The sequence below is a fragment of the Equus asinus genome, chromosome 3 (assembly GCF_041296235.1).
Source record: "Equus asinus isolate D_3611 breed Donkey chromosome 3, EquAss-T2T_v2, whole genome shotgun sequence".
Taxonomy (NCBI): Eukaryota; Metazoa; Chordata; class Mammalia; order Perissodactyla; family Equidae; genus Equus; species Equus asinus.
The window spans coordinates 60,961,808-60,978,972 of NC_091792.1; the positions used below are offsets into that span (position 1 = coordinate 60,961,808).

The window sequence follows — 17,165 nt, forward strand, 5'->3', positions numbered from 1 at the left end:
AACTGAAGCGGCTATTTTTTATTTCAATTTTTGTATCTTCAGGGCCCATCTCAGCATTGGGAACATATCAGCTATGTAGTAAATCTTCCTCTTCTTTTGAATCAATCAATCAATCAATCAATCAATCCGTCAGGGAAAACCCAAACATAAGAAAATGCCTAATTATCCACCTCCCCCCAATACCCCACTGCCGAAAAGAGTAAACAGTTTAATTTACCAGGACAATGGCAGAAAGACGTCATTTATACCAAAGCCAGAGTTATTTTATATACTGATTTTTGATCATCAGTCAACACTTTGGGGCCAAGAAGGCACATGGATCTAACGTTTAACGTTGTATTTCATCTAAGGTGCCCAAGATAAAATTACAGTTTACTCTCTTTTATTGCATGATTATTTCTCATATTTCAGGAATTCTTTCCCCTTGAAGGGCTACCAATTTTGAGTAATAATAAGTGGTTAACTTAGCAGAGATTCCCAGAGGAAGCAAGGAGACATGAAATCGAATTATGCCCCATCTTCTTCACCTCCAGCTATGCACTTGAGTTTAGAGAGATTCAGGATGGGATTACTAAGAGAGAAAGGAAAGCAAAAACATTTGGGAAGCCAAAGTCGCTTACTGGTGCCAAATAGTTTGTTGTTAACAAAAACATCCATTCAAAAGTACACAAAATTCTTCAGGAAATCATGGGCTGAAGTCTCCCACCCATTGGGTTGAACTGTCAGGCTTGGTCTCTTTAATTTCAAAGTTTATTTGGCTCCATAAGCCTTGAGTGACAACATTTCAGTTTGATAAACACAGCTTACCTCCTGTGGTTCATGCTTGTAGCAGGAAAGAACGATTAACCAACCACAAATATTCCTGTGTCAGCCTGACTCCCTGGAGGGAAATGCAAGGCTTTAAACAAATGCCAAAGCATTTCCTTCAGTTAAGAACCATGGATGACCATAATCATGGCAGAATCCCTTACTTTAACACGTTAGCAATTAGCTTTGGTTAAAGAAGTAAAAATAGAGGCAACTCTCTTAACCATAAGGCACTTTAGTATAAAGGGTACGCGCACACAGACTTGGCAGCGAAACAGACCTGGGTTCAGTCCAGGGTTCCCCACATGCTGGCTGTGCGCCCTGAGAAGTACTTCTGAGCCTCAGTTTCTTCATTCTTAAAATGGGGATAATACGTTCCCCACCCCATGACTGGACGTCTATGTGTAGACACAGATCTTTAGGATTCTTTCATTTAAATCTCAGATTCCCAGAAGGAGTGAGGGGAAGTGGATAGGAGAAAGAGAGAGAGATCAGTTGCTTTTTGAGGCCACAACCTCCTGTGGGCCACAACACTATCCCCCATAAATATGCTTATGCACATACACGTCAAATTTGGTGCCCAGATTCAGGAACCCTCCCCTCCAAGCCCCTACAACAATTCTTGGACCTCTGATTAAGAACCTTGGTTTAGACTATGGGACAAATGAGGCCAAAGCCTTGGGTTTTGTTTCCTTATGAGTCACTACATTTCACAAGGAGGAAAATCTGTTCTCTGGCCAAAGACCACATCAGTAACTCTGGCCGGCAAATATAGCCGCTGACAACAAGGGAGCTAGATGAGAGAGGATGCAAACCTCAGGCCACTGTCACCATGGCTTAAAATGCATTTGAAGTCCACCCCACTCCACCCCCAAAATGAGCCTTTTGTCTCCCTATGTAATTGTCGTTCCTTGGAGGGAATAGGGAAGAACAGCCTTCAGCTGCGTGATGTACTTCTGAATGGCTTTGCAAGCGGCGTGTTATTTTGTTTTTAATCATAGCTCTCTATAATGTTAAAAAAAAAAAGAAGGCACAAACTAGATGTCCGGTTGAAATGGTGAAATAGAGTTAACACAATGAAATATTATGCAGCCTCAAAAATGACCATTGTGAAGATGTAACCATGGAAAGATGCTTATGTTATGAAGAAAAAAAGCAGACCCCAGAGTGCTCTGTACCTTATGATTCCAGTGATGAAAATCTGCATCCTCTGAACCAAGACAAGTAGCTCTTGGGTAGAAATGTGAGGTAGGTGGAATTATTGATGGCTCATATCTGTTTTCAATTTTTTTTTGGTATTACATAATTTTTACAGTTTTAAAGAAAGGAAATAAATGACAAATCTGTACAAAATGAGCATGTCCTTCCAAATGGCTGGGGGCCTCTCCCGCTTCTAAGCAACCAGCTCTTTCTGTAATTTCCCTCCTGTGCAGGCTGAGAAGGCCGGCGGACGTCGCAGCCCGGGTCAGGGTTCCTGCAGACCCGGACAAGCGCTGAACGCAAGCCTGCGGCTGAAAGAGCAGTGAGAGTGCATCCATCACTCCCAGCGTCTGCCCTGGTCCCCAGCAGGCCCTGCATCCAAGTCTGGGCTGATGGGGAGACTGCTTCAAGCAAGCAGCGTGAGAGATTTTATGTCTAAATCTATGTGAGCCTCCGATTTTTAGGTTCACACCATCCACAAGTAGGCCGAGCACAGAGCAGAAGTAAATGACTTCTCAAGGGTAAATGACTTATTTCTAGCGGGACAGCATTAGAGTCCCTCCCCGCCCAAGCGTGGGGCCTGGCCAGGCTTCCCGCTGCCATCTGCTGATGCTGGAGACACGGGGTCCCCACAGGGTCCCCACGTGTGCTGAGAGGTTAGCTACTCTCACAACAGCCACGAAGAGAAAATTACCGAAAAGCTTCCTCCAGTGCAACATGCCAGCGGGGCTGCGGCTTCAGCAATCAGGGGGCTACTTGACCTTCTTAAGGGTCACGGTCAGTGCACTAGTCCTTAGCACAGAGCCTCCTGACAAAAAGCAGTGCCCACTGCAGCACAGCTCAGACCTCAAGGCCCGGCTCCTAACTGCCTCCCTCTCATCTGCGGCTGAGCCGGGGGATACAGCAGTGGGAGCAGCAATCGGTGGCACTCTGCTCTGGGGGCGTCTCCTTCCCGAAGCGCTCAGCCAAGGGCAGGGCTCCCCGAGCCCTGTGAAACCCCTCCTCCTGAAGCTCCTCCGTCAAGGCTCTTCTGGCCCCAGAGAAATGAGTGGCTCCCTCGTCCGATGGCCCCAAACCACATGGCAAGACCTCAGTGACAGCCCCATCACACACAGACTGGGGTGGGAAGGATGGGTGTACTTGTGCAATTTAACAGACTCATTTCTGAGCCCTCGGGGCCTTGCACGAGTCTGGCTGACCACATGTCACAATGAATAACAACTGACCGCTGACAATTCCAACACTATAAGGCAGGGGGAATTCTGGGAGAGGAGTGATCCCGAAGGGCAGACAGATGTAGGGAGCAATGGAGGAACGAAAGGTGCAGCAAGGAGGCTTGACCTGGTGGATAGGCAGGGGTGATGATCACCAAGAAAGGGCAAGGGAAGTTGCCAGGTACTGACCCAGCCCACAGGACAAGAGAGGCACTCCCTGGAGGGCCATGTCTTCAGGCAAGCTTGTGCCAGGTGCCTCCTAGCAGAAGAGAAGCTTCCTCAGGCAGAGGTTTCCCAGATGCTATGTGAGCACCACCCTGAGTTCCCCCGTCCTCGGCTCTCCATTTCCACTCAGTTGCTGCATGTGGCTCTGCAAGCTTTAATTTCACAGCCTGTGTTCAGCCCTCGCCTGGGTGTGGGTGATAAGCTGCTCTTGCCTTACTGTAGTGTACACAGTAGACAGTTGGTAGACTGACTACAGGAGAGTTAAGAGCACTGGTTTTGGAGTCACGCAGATCTGAGTCTGCACCTGGGCTCTGGCCTTCCAGCCCGGGGCCCTTGGCAGGTTCCTGATGACATCAGGGCTGTTGTGGGGATTAATTGAGCTCATGTGCACAAAGCACTTGGCACATTTCTTGGCACTCAAGGACTGGCAGCTCTTCCACATTTGACCAGAATGCATTACCTGCCAAATAGACCCAACAAAGGATTGACTGGAAGGAATACCCAGAGGCCGTTTAGTCCACACCCTTGTTTGGCAGAGTTGGAACCTGAAGTCCAGAGAGAGGAAGTCATCCAGTCAAGAGGGCAAGGCCAGCGCCCAGTTGTAGATATGCAGTCTTGGGAACAGAACTAGCTTGGCATGGGCTGGCACTCTTGGGCACTCTCTTCCAAGCTCTTCTGGTTTCAGGCTCCTCCTCTTGTCCCAATTTGAGGTCACCATCCTGACTTGCTAAAGCCACCTGCACCCCTATGTCTGGTTGATCTTCGGCACCCTCTCAGCTTTATCTCCACGTGGATGCTTTTATCCCCCAAGCCCAAGTCCATCCACTGGAATTCTCTGATTAGCCACTCCTGGATCCCAAGCACTTGCTGGCCTCCTTAGCTGGACCTTTTATCTTTACTGGGGTCACTAGGCTCTTGTCCTGTTAAAGTTCCTTAAGAGCATTGACTTCCTTTCCTCTGACAGCTCTCAGCAGCTGGGGTGATGTCTTCACTTCCAATCAGAGCAGCCTGCCCTCTTCAGAGGCAGTGACAGGCCCCCAGGCCCTGCAGGATACATTAGTGCCCACCCGCGTTTTGACATTCTCCCGGTGGTCCAGGTCAGACCCACCAGATCTGGGCTCATTCCGGGGGGCAGGGTCTATTGTAGGTAGGAAAGTGGAACATTCTGCTTTCTTCTTTCAAAATCCTTGTGTCCATCCTTCCCTCAACATGAACTAGTTGTCAAGCTGTCCTTCCTCCCTAATCCTGCCTCAAACCCCTTCCCCCTTCACTCTTCCCATTCCACGGCTGCTTACACAGCTCCCCAACTTTGTCGACACAGTTCATAAACAAAGTTCACATTGGTACTCTATGTTAGAAAAAATATTAAAGCAACAAGCCCAATGTTGCTTAGACTCTGCTTCTGTCAGCAGGTGGAGCAGACATGTGTTTTTTGAGATATTAATGGATGTTCTTTCTTCTACTGGTTTACCATTTTGCTCCTCACCCACATTCAAGCCATTGCCACAGGGAAGCAGAAAGTAGAAACAAGAGAACTTGCTTGGCTTAGACTAGATGACGTGGACTGACTGGGAGAAATGCTGTGAGTCAGTCTGGGTAGACGGGGGCTCAGGTGGTCTCATCAAGAGCCTGCAGCCCAGGGTGGCCCCAAGGGAGTGCTGCATGATTCCTGCAGCCTGTGATGTGGCACAGAAGTCCTGAGAGAAGGCTTGACCTGGGTCAGAGGCTGGAACGAGACATCTTAGCAGCAGATTGATAATGAAGACCAGATGGGCCACCCCCAAAGTCCTGAGCCCCATGAGCCCCCCCAGAACTTGGACCAAACCCTGGAGAAAGGGAGAGAGTTCCGAGCTCACTGGGGTTATTTTCCACCACCCAGCAGAAACTAAGATGCTCAGACCAGGTGTTCTATTTTTGCACACAGTGTGCACTGAGATTCATCCTCACCCCACATAGACCTGCTCTGTCATGACCTCCCTGAGCCTGGCAGACCCTCTTCCAGAGGTAGGAACGCCTTTGTAATTAACTTGCTCAACCCACTCTACCTTCTATGAAGCTGGTGTCATGTCAACAACTTCAAAGATTCCCCTTAGCATCATTCTTCCTGCAAACAGCACATTCTTTTGGAGCAGGGATGATAAATGAGCCAAATACGTGTTTCTGAGTGTCCCCGGGCTGTGTGACCTTGGGAAGGTAAAAGGGAATACAGCAAGGAGACAAATTCAGCACCGCGTTGTCCTCCCCTTCGGTTTGCATGTGGGACATGGGAGAGCTTCAAGGCAGTTTCAAGGACACCTTAGAGAGGAACCCCGTGGTGTGGCCAGACAGACTGAAGGGAGGAGTGTGGACCTCCAGCCCAAGGGCCAGACTGGTCACTAATTGTGTGACCTCATGCAAAGAACGCTGCTCTCTGGGGACTGGCAATACAACCAGGTTCTCTAAATGGGGAACTGGGATGGAGAGCTGTGTCCACCTGGAACAAAACCCAAGGCCCTTTCTGCTCCAGCTCCTTGCTGGGCCCAGGGGAAGAAGCCATTAGACCTGGTGGTGCCTGGGTCAGGGTGGAGAGGAAGGGCCATGAAGCCTCACGGAGGCTGAGACTTTAGGACTGGATGTTCAGGTATACACAGGAGCTCTCCTAAGGGAGATGGACACTTCAGACAGAAAGGAGGGCTCGGCAAAAGCTCTGAGATGTGATGGGCACCAGGGCATCCTCGAGGACAGGACCACTGGGCCTGGCATGCCTGGAGAAGGACGCCAGGAGAGAAGCTGGGAGAGGAGACCCAGACTGTCTGGTCTCGGGAGGCCTGGGCTCTGTTCTCAGGCACCGAGGAGTCAACAGAGATCGTACCCAGAGCATGACAGGGCCACAGCTGAGCTTTAGAAAGGTGTTGCCAGCCACGTGCAGGATGGATTAGAGTGGAAGAAGCTGACGGCGGAGACACGAGCTCGGAGGAAGCAGCAATCGTCTAGTCTACAGGTAGGGAGGACTTGGATCAAAGTGATGGGGAGCTGGGGACACATTTGAGAGAGGAGGGGACAGATGCTATCCCAGCATTGCCCTCACACAGGGACACCTGTGAGCGTTCCAGCTGTCCCCTGGCCTTTGCTAAGGCTCCTGCTTCCCCAATTCAGGTTTCTTCTGCAGGGAACAAGCCTTCTCCCGGGGATGCCAGGGGAGTTAGTCTCCCTTGGCAGGAGGTCAAGGACAGGAAGGGACCCCAAAGGTTTCATACCCACCTCTTCCATGCAGAGGCCGGAAAGGGATGCCAACCCCGGGGAGAGGGGCAGACCTGGCACCTCCTCCCTCTCCCTCGTCCACTGCTCTGTGGCCCCTCCTCTGACTCTGTCCCCCCTCCCCCCGCCCTCGTGGGGACCATCACACCAGGCTGAGCTCTGTGCCGAGTGGAATAGGGGTTGGGTGCTCTCTGCCTTCTCAAGACCTGCTCAGAGTAGAAGACAGAGATTTCTTACCATTTGACATCAAAAAACTTTGCACGATAGAAAGTACAAAGAATGAGAACTTTGGGGAGGATGGTGCTCCAGTGACTAGATTTTTACAAAACGGATGAGGTGTGGGAATCTCCTTATGGGGTAGAATTTCTTCATTCACTTTTGTTGCAATGGTGTTTGTTGTGGTGAGTGGTTTTGTTGTTGTTGTTGTTTTTTGGTGAGGAAGATTGGCCCTGAGCTAACATCTGTGCCAATCTTCCTCTATTTTTTTGTATGTGTGATTCCGCCACAACATGGCTTGCTGAGCAGTGCTAGGTCCACACCTGGGATCCAAACCTGCAAACCCCGGGCCACCGTGGCAAAGCACGTGAACTTAACCGTTATGCCACCAGGCTGGCCCCTGTTGCTGTTTTTGGTGAATATATGTGTGTGTCTGTATATCCATGTGTATTATGAACCTGTGTGTCTGTGCACGTATGTTTCTGTGTGCGCTTATGTCTGTGTGTGTCCATGTGTGTGTGTGTGTGTGTGAGCTTATCCTCTATCAATAACCCCCTTGCCTGTAGAGATGTCCTCTTTTTTGTCTTTCTAGTTACAAAATCCTTAAAACAAAGTCCAAGATGGAGGCCTCACTCCAAACCTCGCATGCCAGAGAGCTCGGAGATACCCAGGGCTCAAACTCCAAGTGCTCCTTTCTCAGGTAATCTCATGGGGTGGGAGGTAGGGGCGCACTTGTCAGTCACTCAGACCGACCTCGAACACGAAGACCCACGTCGGAAACACTTTTTGACCACCTGCTCGGTGGAGACTGGCTCGCAGCCACTCCCACCTGCAATGAACTAAAAGTATTTAACCATGAAGAGTCATAAAAGATCTTAGATATAAAACTTATGACAACATTACAGTAGCGCCCCCCCCCGCCCCCTGTCCCTTATTCATGGTTTCACTTTCTGCGGTTTCAGCTAATCACGGCCAACCATGGTCCAAAAAATATTAAAGAGAAAATTCCAGAAATAAACGATACATAAATTTGAAATTGCACGCTGTTCTGATAGCATAATGAAATCTTGTGCTGCTCTGCTCTGCTCCACCTGCGATGCCACGTGGCCATCACCTCACTGCATCTCAGCGGGCAGGCGCTGTGTCACCTCACATCACCACAAGAAGAAGGGCGTGCACAGTGCAACAAGATGCTTTGGGAGAGAGCAAGCCCACATTCACAGAACTTTTATTACAGTATGTTGTTGTCATTGTTCTATTTTATTATTGTTGTTAACCTCTTACTGTGCCTAATTTATAAATTAAACTTTATCATAGATACGTATGTATAGGACAAAACATAGTATATAATGGGTTCAGTACTATCCTCAGTTTCAGATATCCGCTGGGGGTCTTGAAATGTATCCCCTGTGGGTACGGGGGACTGCTGTATACATGTGGACAAAACCAGCTCCTTAAGGCCCATATTTCGCCCCCATTCTTTTTTATGCTTTTTTCTTCACTCAGTTGTCAACGAGTTTTCAATCAATAGGAAAAGAAAGACCAAACATGGAGATGTCCATTTTCTTACATACGGGCAGTCTCTCCATGGCAGTTTCGACAGCACACAGCTAAATGAGAGGAGGGGTCTGGGGAGGAGGGCAGAAGGCGCGTCGTCAGAGAGCGGCTCTGTGCGCAGGCAGCCATCAGGGGAACCTGCTTTAATACAGAAGGCTCGGAGCACTGAGACTAATGCTGCAGAGTCATTTTGCACGCATGCAATGAATGCTGCGGGCACCCATGCAATCCATGCTCACCCTCATCAAGGGGCCTCATGGAGAAAGGTTTCAAACCCTTTTTTCTATGCCACAAAGGAGTGTGACCTTTCTGTGAGAAAACTATTATGCAAGCAAATGAGATCTTCCTAAGGGCCAGGACCCCAGCTGCGAGGCAGACATCAGTCACTGGGACTGTCCCCTGACCTCTGAGCTAGGAGCCCCTCTGGGGGTATTATTTTCGCTTCCCCTTTGCTAGTCCTCAGAGGGCACTTGTCTTGGTGACAATGTGGAGTGAAGGAGCCTGGGGAGATTCATTTGACCAGGAGGGGAGCGTGGGAGTTGGCCCCTGTCACTGAGGCGAGGCCCCTGCAGAAACATGGACCCAGTGACCCCCTTCCCTCCCCTGCACCTGTGATAGGACCACTGGGCCTGCTTGTCAAGAGAAAAGCGAGCAGATCTCCCTGCCAATCAGCCTCAGACAGTTGCCAACAGGAGCGCTCTGTACTGCACTGAGCCCTGGTCCACTCGAGGAAACATCTCCGCCTCGTTCCTCAGCTGACACGGGGGGCAAAGGCCTCCCAGGTGAGGGCTGCCCTGCGTGGTTCTTGGAGCAGGAAGAGCAGCCCACATTGACCCAGGAGCGCAAGGAAAAGCCACCTTCTGCCCTCAGGGGTAAATCAGAGGCCAATCCTTCCCATGCCAGCGCCCCAGACCTCCCTCATTTGATGGCATCTGACCAAAGCCATAAATGTTCTTTCTGCAAAAGATTGCATGTAAGTTCAGGGATCTCAGAGCCTCCATGAAACTCATCAAAAGTCCATGGTCTCCAAGAGTTAGGTTGCCAGCTCAGCAACTGGTGCAGGGTCCCTGCGACAGTAGGAAGAAGGTCTCTATCCAGGGCCGTGTATCCCCCAATCTTTCCTGCCACCGAACACACAGCAGGACCACCTGGGTACCTGGGCCTCTTCTGCCAGACTCAGGACTCAGGGAAGCCCAGGAGGCAGGTTATTCTCCACTTATCCCTGCTCAGCAAAGCCAGATACAGACAGGATGTTGATCTGCAGATTGGCATTGAAATATTCCGGCTCTTAGCAGTGCACCAGGGGGGGCTTGTCCCAATTTGTAAGAGCCAGTTGTTAAATTGGGGGGAATTTTGTGAGCCATTTTCTAAGCACATCATTATTCAAAATTAAATCATATAAAATTAACATTAAATTATATAAAATAAAATTAAATGAATTATATTGAAAACAAAGGGAATAAACACTCAAAACGTCACTTCCTGGTTACTTCCCTACATTTTCCTATCATCTCTGCTCTTGAGGTTACTTACATCAATTCCACGCACGTGGTGGAAACACTATGTAATGGTGCGCTGCTGCGGGTCTTTCCCCAGCCTCACGTTCAGCCAGTCGTGTCGGCAGCTTGACAGTGGCTGGGGTGGGAGTATATACACCACAGGAATAGGCAAGTGCTACAAAGCTGGGGTTGATCTGTTTTGTGGATTTTCCAGACTTAACACAGTGATGGGGAAAATGTTGATAATGTAGGTTAAACTTAAAAATGTGTCCTGCTTGCAGCTGTAAATAGCACCCAAAAAATTGAGGAAACTTTTTCTTGAGTAATTAAAAACTGTTATCCAATTTAGCAAAGAATTGGTCACACCACTGACTAATGAGTGCAGTGCCAACATGTCCTTGTTGTCTCACTTTGGTCTTACTTCTTAACATAAATGAAAGTATCAACGAACATTCATGCCAATACCACGCTTGTGCATAGATTGCAACCCTAGCTTGACTACGGATACAAGAGTTTGGCAAAAGTCAGCAAAAGCATTCTATGGAGAATCAATTGGCTATATGGAATTTATAATACTGGACATCGTATACTTTGTTATTATTTGTAAATTATGTGTTACGTATCCTTTAAACCAGTAAACTCTATAATAAACTTACATATGTATATATGTGTACATTTATTTCTTGGAGAGCTGGTTGTGAAACATTTACCAGCACATCCCTGATTTCATTGAGAAGATACTTATCTATCTTAACCTAACACTTCCCCCACTGCACTGACGGGTGCCAGGAAGAACCTCAGACAGGCTGACAGATACCACAAAATGCAGAAGAGTGCTTTTCCATGTTAATGTGTAGGAAAAGGAGAGTTCAGCCTTTCCCATAAAGCCACCCAAATAAAACCATGAAATGGGTTTACTACCTTTTTTTTTGCTGAGGAAGATTAGCCCTGAGCTAATGTCTGTACCAGTCTTCCTCCACTTTATATGTGGGTTGCCACCACTGCATGGCTGGTGAGTGGTGTAGGTCTGCACTCAGGATCCAAACCCATGAACCTGGGCCACTGGAGCAGAGTGTGCTGAACTTAACCTCTAAGGCATGGGGCTGGCCCCTGGGTTTATTACTTTTGACCCTATCTTCAAGTGAAATACTTTAAAAAAATAAATTTATTATTTATTTACTTATTTAAAAAATCCTATTGTACTATAGAAATGGCAGGGATAAAAGGAATCTTTATATGAAATAATTATATATAATCTTTGTAAAAATACAACATAAAATATCTGTAAAAATAGTTGAAACTTAGGCTATTTTATATAACTGCAACAGACTCACAGCTGAATCTTTCACCATAAATTGGCCCCCTTGGTAAAAAATAATAATAATAAGGAATTCTATGTTTTGTACACAGAAAGGGAACAAATTCTTACTGGGCACCCACACCACGCATCAAGCTCTTTCAAAAATGCTGTCCTGTTTTTGTTTATTTGTTCATTTCCTGGTGTTTCCAAAAAGATTTGAGGCCACTTGTAAAGATAAATATGAAACAATAGGAGAGAAAAATAGACAAAGAAATCAGACCAAAGGGTAAGTGAGGGCAGCAAAGCAAATTTTGAGGGTACAGCTGGTACACAGAAATACAGACCATGAGATGGGGCTGCCCAGCTGCGGATGAATAGATGCAAATTTGGCTCTAAGGGTCCTGGAGTCCAGGGCAGCAGGGGCCCTGGAAGGCGTGCTCTCGCGGAGAGAGCGTGCCCTCGCCTGATTCAGGGATGAGACTCCTGGACACGTCCAGCACCGAGGTCCAGACACGCAGCTTTCACACCGACTCGCGTGATACAAAAGAAGACCGAAAATATCTAGATTCACATTTTTCCATCTTATTAAACTCATTTCCTCTTTTGAGAAACATAAAATCACGCTCTCCCTTTTCAAGATTTCAAAATAAATATTGTGCATAAAAATAAGTCCAAGAAGCTACAATGTGAAATGCGCCTTTTCACGGAGAACTGAGTGGAATCTAGACGGAAATATTGTGTACTCTTCAGTTTCAACTCACCTAAGAATTAGGGCTTGGGGGTTTAATTCTTCTGCCCCTGCAATGTGCTATTATCAACAAATAAAGCCATGAGACTTGGGGTAGAAGTAATCTACCTCAGGTAGGTGAGGCTGCCAGGACAGAGTGAGGTCAAACACTTGCTGTTTCATGAAGACATTTGGTGAGCTGCCCAAGGTGGCACAGCCAGGAAGTGGCAGGACGCAACCTTGAACTCAGGCCCTCTGGTCCACAAGGCCAGGTGTCCAACCTCCATGCCACGGGAGCTCTCAGCCACAGAAGCTGCTTTACTCCTATGTCCAGGTTCTTTCCACATCCTCATATCCACAACACGCTGAGAGATAAAATTAAATTATTCTTATTAAAAATTAGATCTGGTGATTCCAAATATTTGGGGCTTGGCAGATCCTTTGGGAATCCGATGAAAGCCATAAATGCTCTTTGCAGGAGAGTGCATATGTCCACAAAAGCTTGCATACAAGCTCAGGGAGCTCATAGGCCCCATGAAACTCCTCAGGGGCCCGTGGTTTCGGAGATCAGAACTCCTGACTTAATCTGTTCAGCACAAGATCATCTCATACCTCATACCCTTGCAGACACTACCCGAACGTACACAAACACTCCCTGCACTTAAGCAAACCTGAGAGTGAGGGCCTCCTTAAATTTTGCACCCCTGGTGCCTCACTTGCCTCACCCTGGTCCTGGCCCAGCAGCCCAGGAGATGTGTAAAGAAGCCAGCAGAGAGAGGGGATGACGAGGCACCCAAGAGAACTTCCTTCCACCACATGGTCTTGGAAGCATCAGCCTTTCGGTGAGGGAGCACCCGTGAGCCACACAGTGGCCCATGGGGAGTAGGGGTCACCCAGGGGCAGCAGGGGCCACGGCAGAGCCTCTTCTACACCTCAGGATCCATGCTCCCATCGTCTTGTTCAATTTAGTTCTAACATCTGTGCTTGGAGCTGTGTGCACCTGTTCCCATTTTACAGAGAGCTCGGGCATCTGCTCACCTTCCCCCAGCTGGCAAGTGGCAGAGCCAGGTCCTAGTGCAGAACTGGCTGGCCCCAAGGCCCAGCACTGTCCCCTGGCCCACACCACCTTGTAGGGAGCAGAACATACCAGAGACCTAGTGACACCCATTTCCTTCTACAAGGAACCCTGTTAAAACCCCAGTGTGGTGATGGCACTGGAGCTCATTGTGGCTAAGGGTGATCTCTAAATCTTACATGCTTTTCCTTCCTCGAGCTTTCTTCCTCATGTCTTAATCTTCACTTGCATTCAAGAATTTGTCCTTCTTTCTTTTACTCAAGAGCCATTTCTTAGGGTACCCACCCTGTTCCAGGCACTATTCCGGGTGCTGGGACCCAGAGGGGAAGGGAGGGAGGGCCTGGTCCCTGTCCTGAAGGAGCTCGGGTCCAGAGGGGCAGCAGACCTGCAAGCAAATAGCCCTGAACACGTGCTGGAGGATCATGGGGACGGGGGGGCGGGGGGGGATTTGGGCACTGGTGACAGAAGAGAAGACATTAGCACTGGTCCTGAGAATTAGAACAAGGGGGATTTGCCTAGACGAGACAGTGGGGAAGGGATCCTGGCAAGAGGGACTGGCAGGAGCAGGGCCTGGTGCCTTCCAGGAGCAGTGCATGGCTGGAGTAGTCAAAGCGTGAGGGCCGGCAGAGGGGGGGAGCAGGAGATGTGACAGGAAGGTACATTAGGCCCAGTGATAATCGCTGCTCTTTAGTTTTGATCTTCATCTAAACAGTGTGATGTTTATCAAAGAACTGTCTTCCTACGGCTTCATAATTCTTTCTTCTTTCTCACCTGCTTCTGAGCGTTTCTCTAATCTGGCTGAGACATCACCCTTGAACAAGCACACCTGCTTTTCGGGGCCTGTGGGGTGTGTGGTGGGGGTGGGGGGTGGGTATCAAGCTTCTCCTGCCACCTATACCTCCCAAGCAAGGATGCTGGCCCCTGGTGGCCTCCTCTGGCTGTAGATTCTAGCGTAACAGAGTGGGCTCCTGGCAAGGTGGTTACTCAAGCAGGAGCTGGAGTCCCACTCTGCATCCCTCAGGCCGCAGCTTCACTCACAGGAAAGTATTTTCCGGCACAGCTCACAGCTGCTTGGCCGGCTGCCTGGCCGATTGGGGATGGTTGAGTCCAGAGGACGGCAGATTCCATCTGGTTATTCCAGGCAGGGTCTGGGTCCTCACTTGCCTCCATTCTTGGCCCTCTGCTTCCTGACCGGGGAGGGGTCAGGTTTGGGTAGCTGGGCATGCCCTTGAGGCCCAAGATCCTGAACCAGCACAGTGAGCTCTGCTGGGCAGACAGAGGGCGGGGTACTTAGCCTTAAATGCCCTGACACAGAGTAAGGGCTCAGAAAGTGCATGCTGAGTGAAAAAATAAACGAATGATGAGAAATACCATGAGCAGAGAGAAATATAGAGCTTCTCTATAAGCTGGGGGATAAGGTGGGGGTTGAGAGAGAGAATGGTAAAAAATGCAAAAGACCTGCTATGTTCCAGATTGTTCAGAGAGGGTGGGGACCACTGGGTCATGGATGCTAGCTGTCCCAAGCACACTCAGATTTTGACCACTTCTGCTGTAAGGTAGGATGAGTATAATTTTTTTAGCTCTTTATTTTGGAATAACTTTAGGTTTACAGGAAAATTATGCAGATAGTATACAGACTTTCCATATCCCCTCCCTCACCTTCCCCTAACGTTAACCTTACCTAATATGGTGCATTTGCCAGAACTGAGAAAATCATGTTTGTACAATGATGATAAACTCTAGACTTCATTTAGATTTCACCTATTTTTCACTAACGACTTTTTTTGGTTGTTGTTCTAGGATCCAATCCAGTCCAGGGCGTGAATTCTGGATTTAGTTGTCGTGTTTCCTTACTCTCCTCTGATGTGTGATAGTTTCCCCATCTTTCCTCGCTTTGCATATTCTGCAGACTGTCCCTCAGTTTGCGTTTGTCTGGTGACTAGCCTGGGTTATGGGTTGGGGGGAGACTAGCGCTGAGGTGAAGGGCTTTCCTCTTCGCACACTAATGAAGTTGCACAATCCTGCATGACTTACCCCTCCAGGAGTCGACCTGGTCGCCTGCTGCAGGTGGAGCCCGCTGGGATTCTCCACTGTGGACTCACCATTTCTCCCTTTCCGTACACTAGCCTAAGGCCGCTCCTCACTCGAGGTGAGGGGGTGGGAGGCAAAGCTCCCTTCCAGGAGGGAGGAGCGTCTATGTGTATCACGCGGAATTCTTCCCTATAACTATGGAAGCAGCATGATAACAATCCTTTAGTTCCTTGGTAATGTGGACAGTTGAGGACGAAAGCAGTGCACAATTAGAAAATGACTAGAAAGTTGTCAAAACCCTAGAATTCAAAAAAATCTTCTCAAAATATATGATCAACTGTTCTTTCCTTTTCAAAGGTGGCCAAAATAGAGCTCTTAGACAAAAAGATCATCGTTAAATCTATTCCGTCACCCCACCCCCAAACGTCTGAAAAATGAAAACACTTGTCCAAAAACACACAAAATAAAACAAAAGCAACACCGAATCATTGAGCTTGAACCAGTCACTCCTCATCCATCCCTGCCAGCTCCACCAGCTCTGCACCACAGACGTCAGTACCCCAGCTTATGGAGAGGCTGAGGAACTTGACTGGATCCCCACAGCTGCCACGTGTGTACCCACCCATCTCCCCACCGCACAGCCTTCTCCTGTCTTTTCTCTGTGGCACATTCACTGCCTTTTCCAGCTGAGAAAGTCCAAGAAGCAGAGTCTACCCTGGATGGATGAACTTTTATACACCAAAAATCTCTCTAAAATAGAAACAAAACAAACAACAGGACAATCTATGCACAGCTGTGGCTCAGATCATATTGTCTTCTCTCTCCGTCTATCCCATCCACGGCGATGTTCCTGCCCGCTCTCCCAACTACAGGCCTCAGAGCACTGTTGGCACAGTTTAAGGAAATGAGATGGTCAAGAAGGTGGAAGATGCAAAGTCTTACCTTGGCAATCCTCAGTGGCTTTTCACCATAGTTCTTCAAATCCCAGCACACCTGTGGTGAGGTGGCCTTCTAGCTATAACCAGCAACTTCTGATGTAACCTAAAGAAAAAGCCCATCCCAGTCGTCTCAATCAGTTCCCATAGCTCGTGGCTTCCTGCCGACAGCAAGCACCAGGCAGAGGTGGCAGGTTCCCCGGTTTGTGATCAGAGCCTCACCAGCCGCCCCCAAGGAGCCCCGCCCCTCCAGCCAAGCACTTCAAAAAGTTTCCACGGGCTCACTGGGTCCAGTGGGCACCGCTGCCCCAGAAAAGCCCCTAAGGAAGGGCTCTGAGCAGTTGGTTTTTCTCCCATCCCCGGCCACGTTAGTCGTAATGCCCCTCTGCCACCAGAAAGTTTTCTCATGGGGTTTTGGTTTAACAACACAGGCGGTGTTTTTCTTGTACTGAGCCTGGCAGGGTTAGTAAACCTCCAGGCTAACTCTGCAAGGTATTTCGCTCTGCCTGGCAGCATCTGTCTGCAACATACGAAAGAGCTTGGGCTCTGCCACCTTGTGCTGTCTGCGGGAGCCAGGGCAGCCATTCCCTCAGCCTTGCTAGTTTTGTTTTGTCTTCCAAATAGTGCTGATAATACCTAGCCCATAAAATCCTATGAGTGCAAATGACAGAATGAGCATGAGGGACAGGCACAGAATTGGCTTTCAATAAATGAATACTAATTTCCTGTTGTTTTTTTAAGGCACTCTAGCCCACTGTTGCTTCTGATCTCAGAGCTTCTTTAATGGTGCTACTTTACTTGGCTATGAAAACTCAGAAGAACAGAGAACGATAGAGGAGATGAGGAGAGGACCCTAACATCTGGAGCAGTGAGATGCTGTCCTGCACTACACCAGCCAAGGGACCAACAGGACCAAGAAGGTTGCTAAGATGACCCCGGGAGACTTATTGGTCCACCCAGACATGATGAGCCACTGGTCACCTGCTTTCTGATCCATTGATCAAAGGGAGCCACTGGGTGGGCTCCTCACCTGCCTTTAGGTCTGGGAACCTTGGGAGGGCTGGAATTCAGACAGGCCTCTTCTGCTCCTAGCCTGGGACCACAGTCCAGAATCTCAGTTTCCTCATGGAGTTTCTTTCCTC

At 48.7% G+C, this 17,165-nt stretch overlaps 1 protein-coding gene across 4 annotated transcripts in view; it reads right to left on the minus strand.

Moving 5' to 3' along the window:
• Positions 1-17,165, minus strand: part of BLK (BLK proto-oncogene, Src family tyrosine kinase) — an 86,326-nt gene that overhangs the window by 46,641 nt on the left and 22,520 nt on the right. For 2 of the 4 annotated variants that reach the window (XM_070505092.1, XM_070505091.1), the window contains exon 2: positions 16,031-16,129. The gene's annotated coding sequence lies outside the window, so the exon portion shown is untranslated. Of the gene's footprint in view, positions 1-16,030; positions 16,439-17,165 lie in introns of those variants that run through there. The other 2 variants (XM_014827850.3, XM_070505096.1) reach the window with 2 other exon arrangements.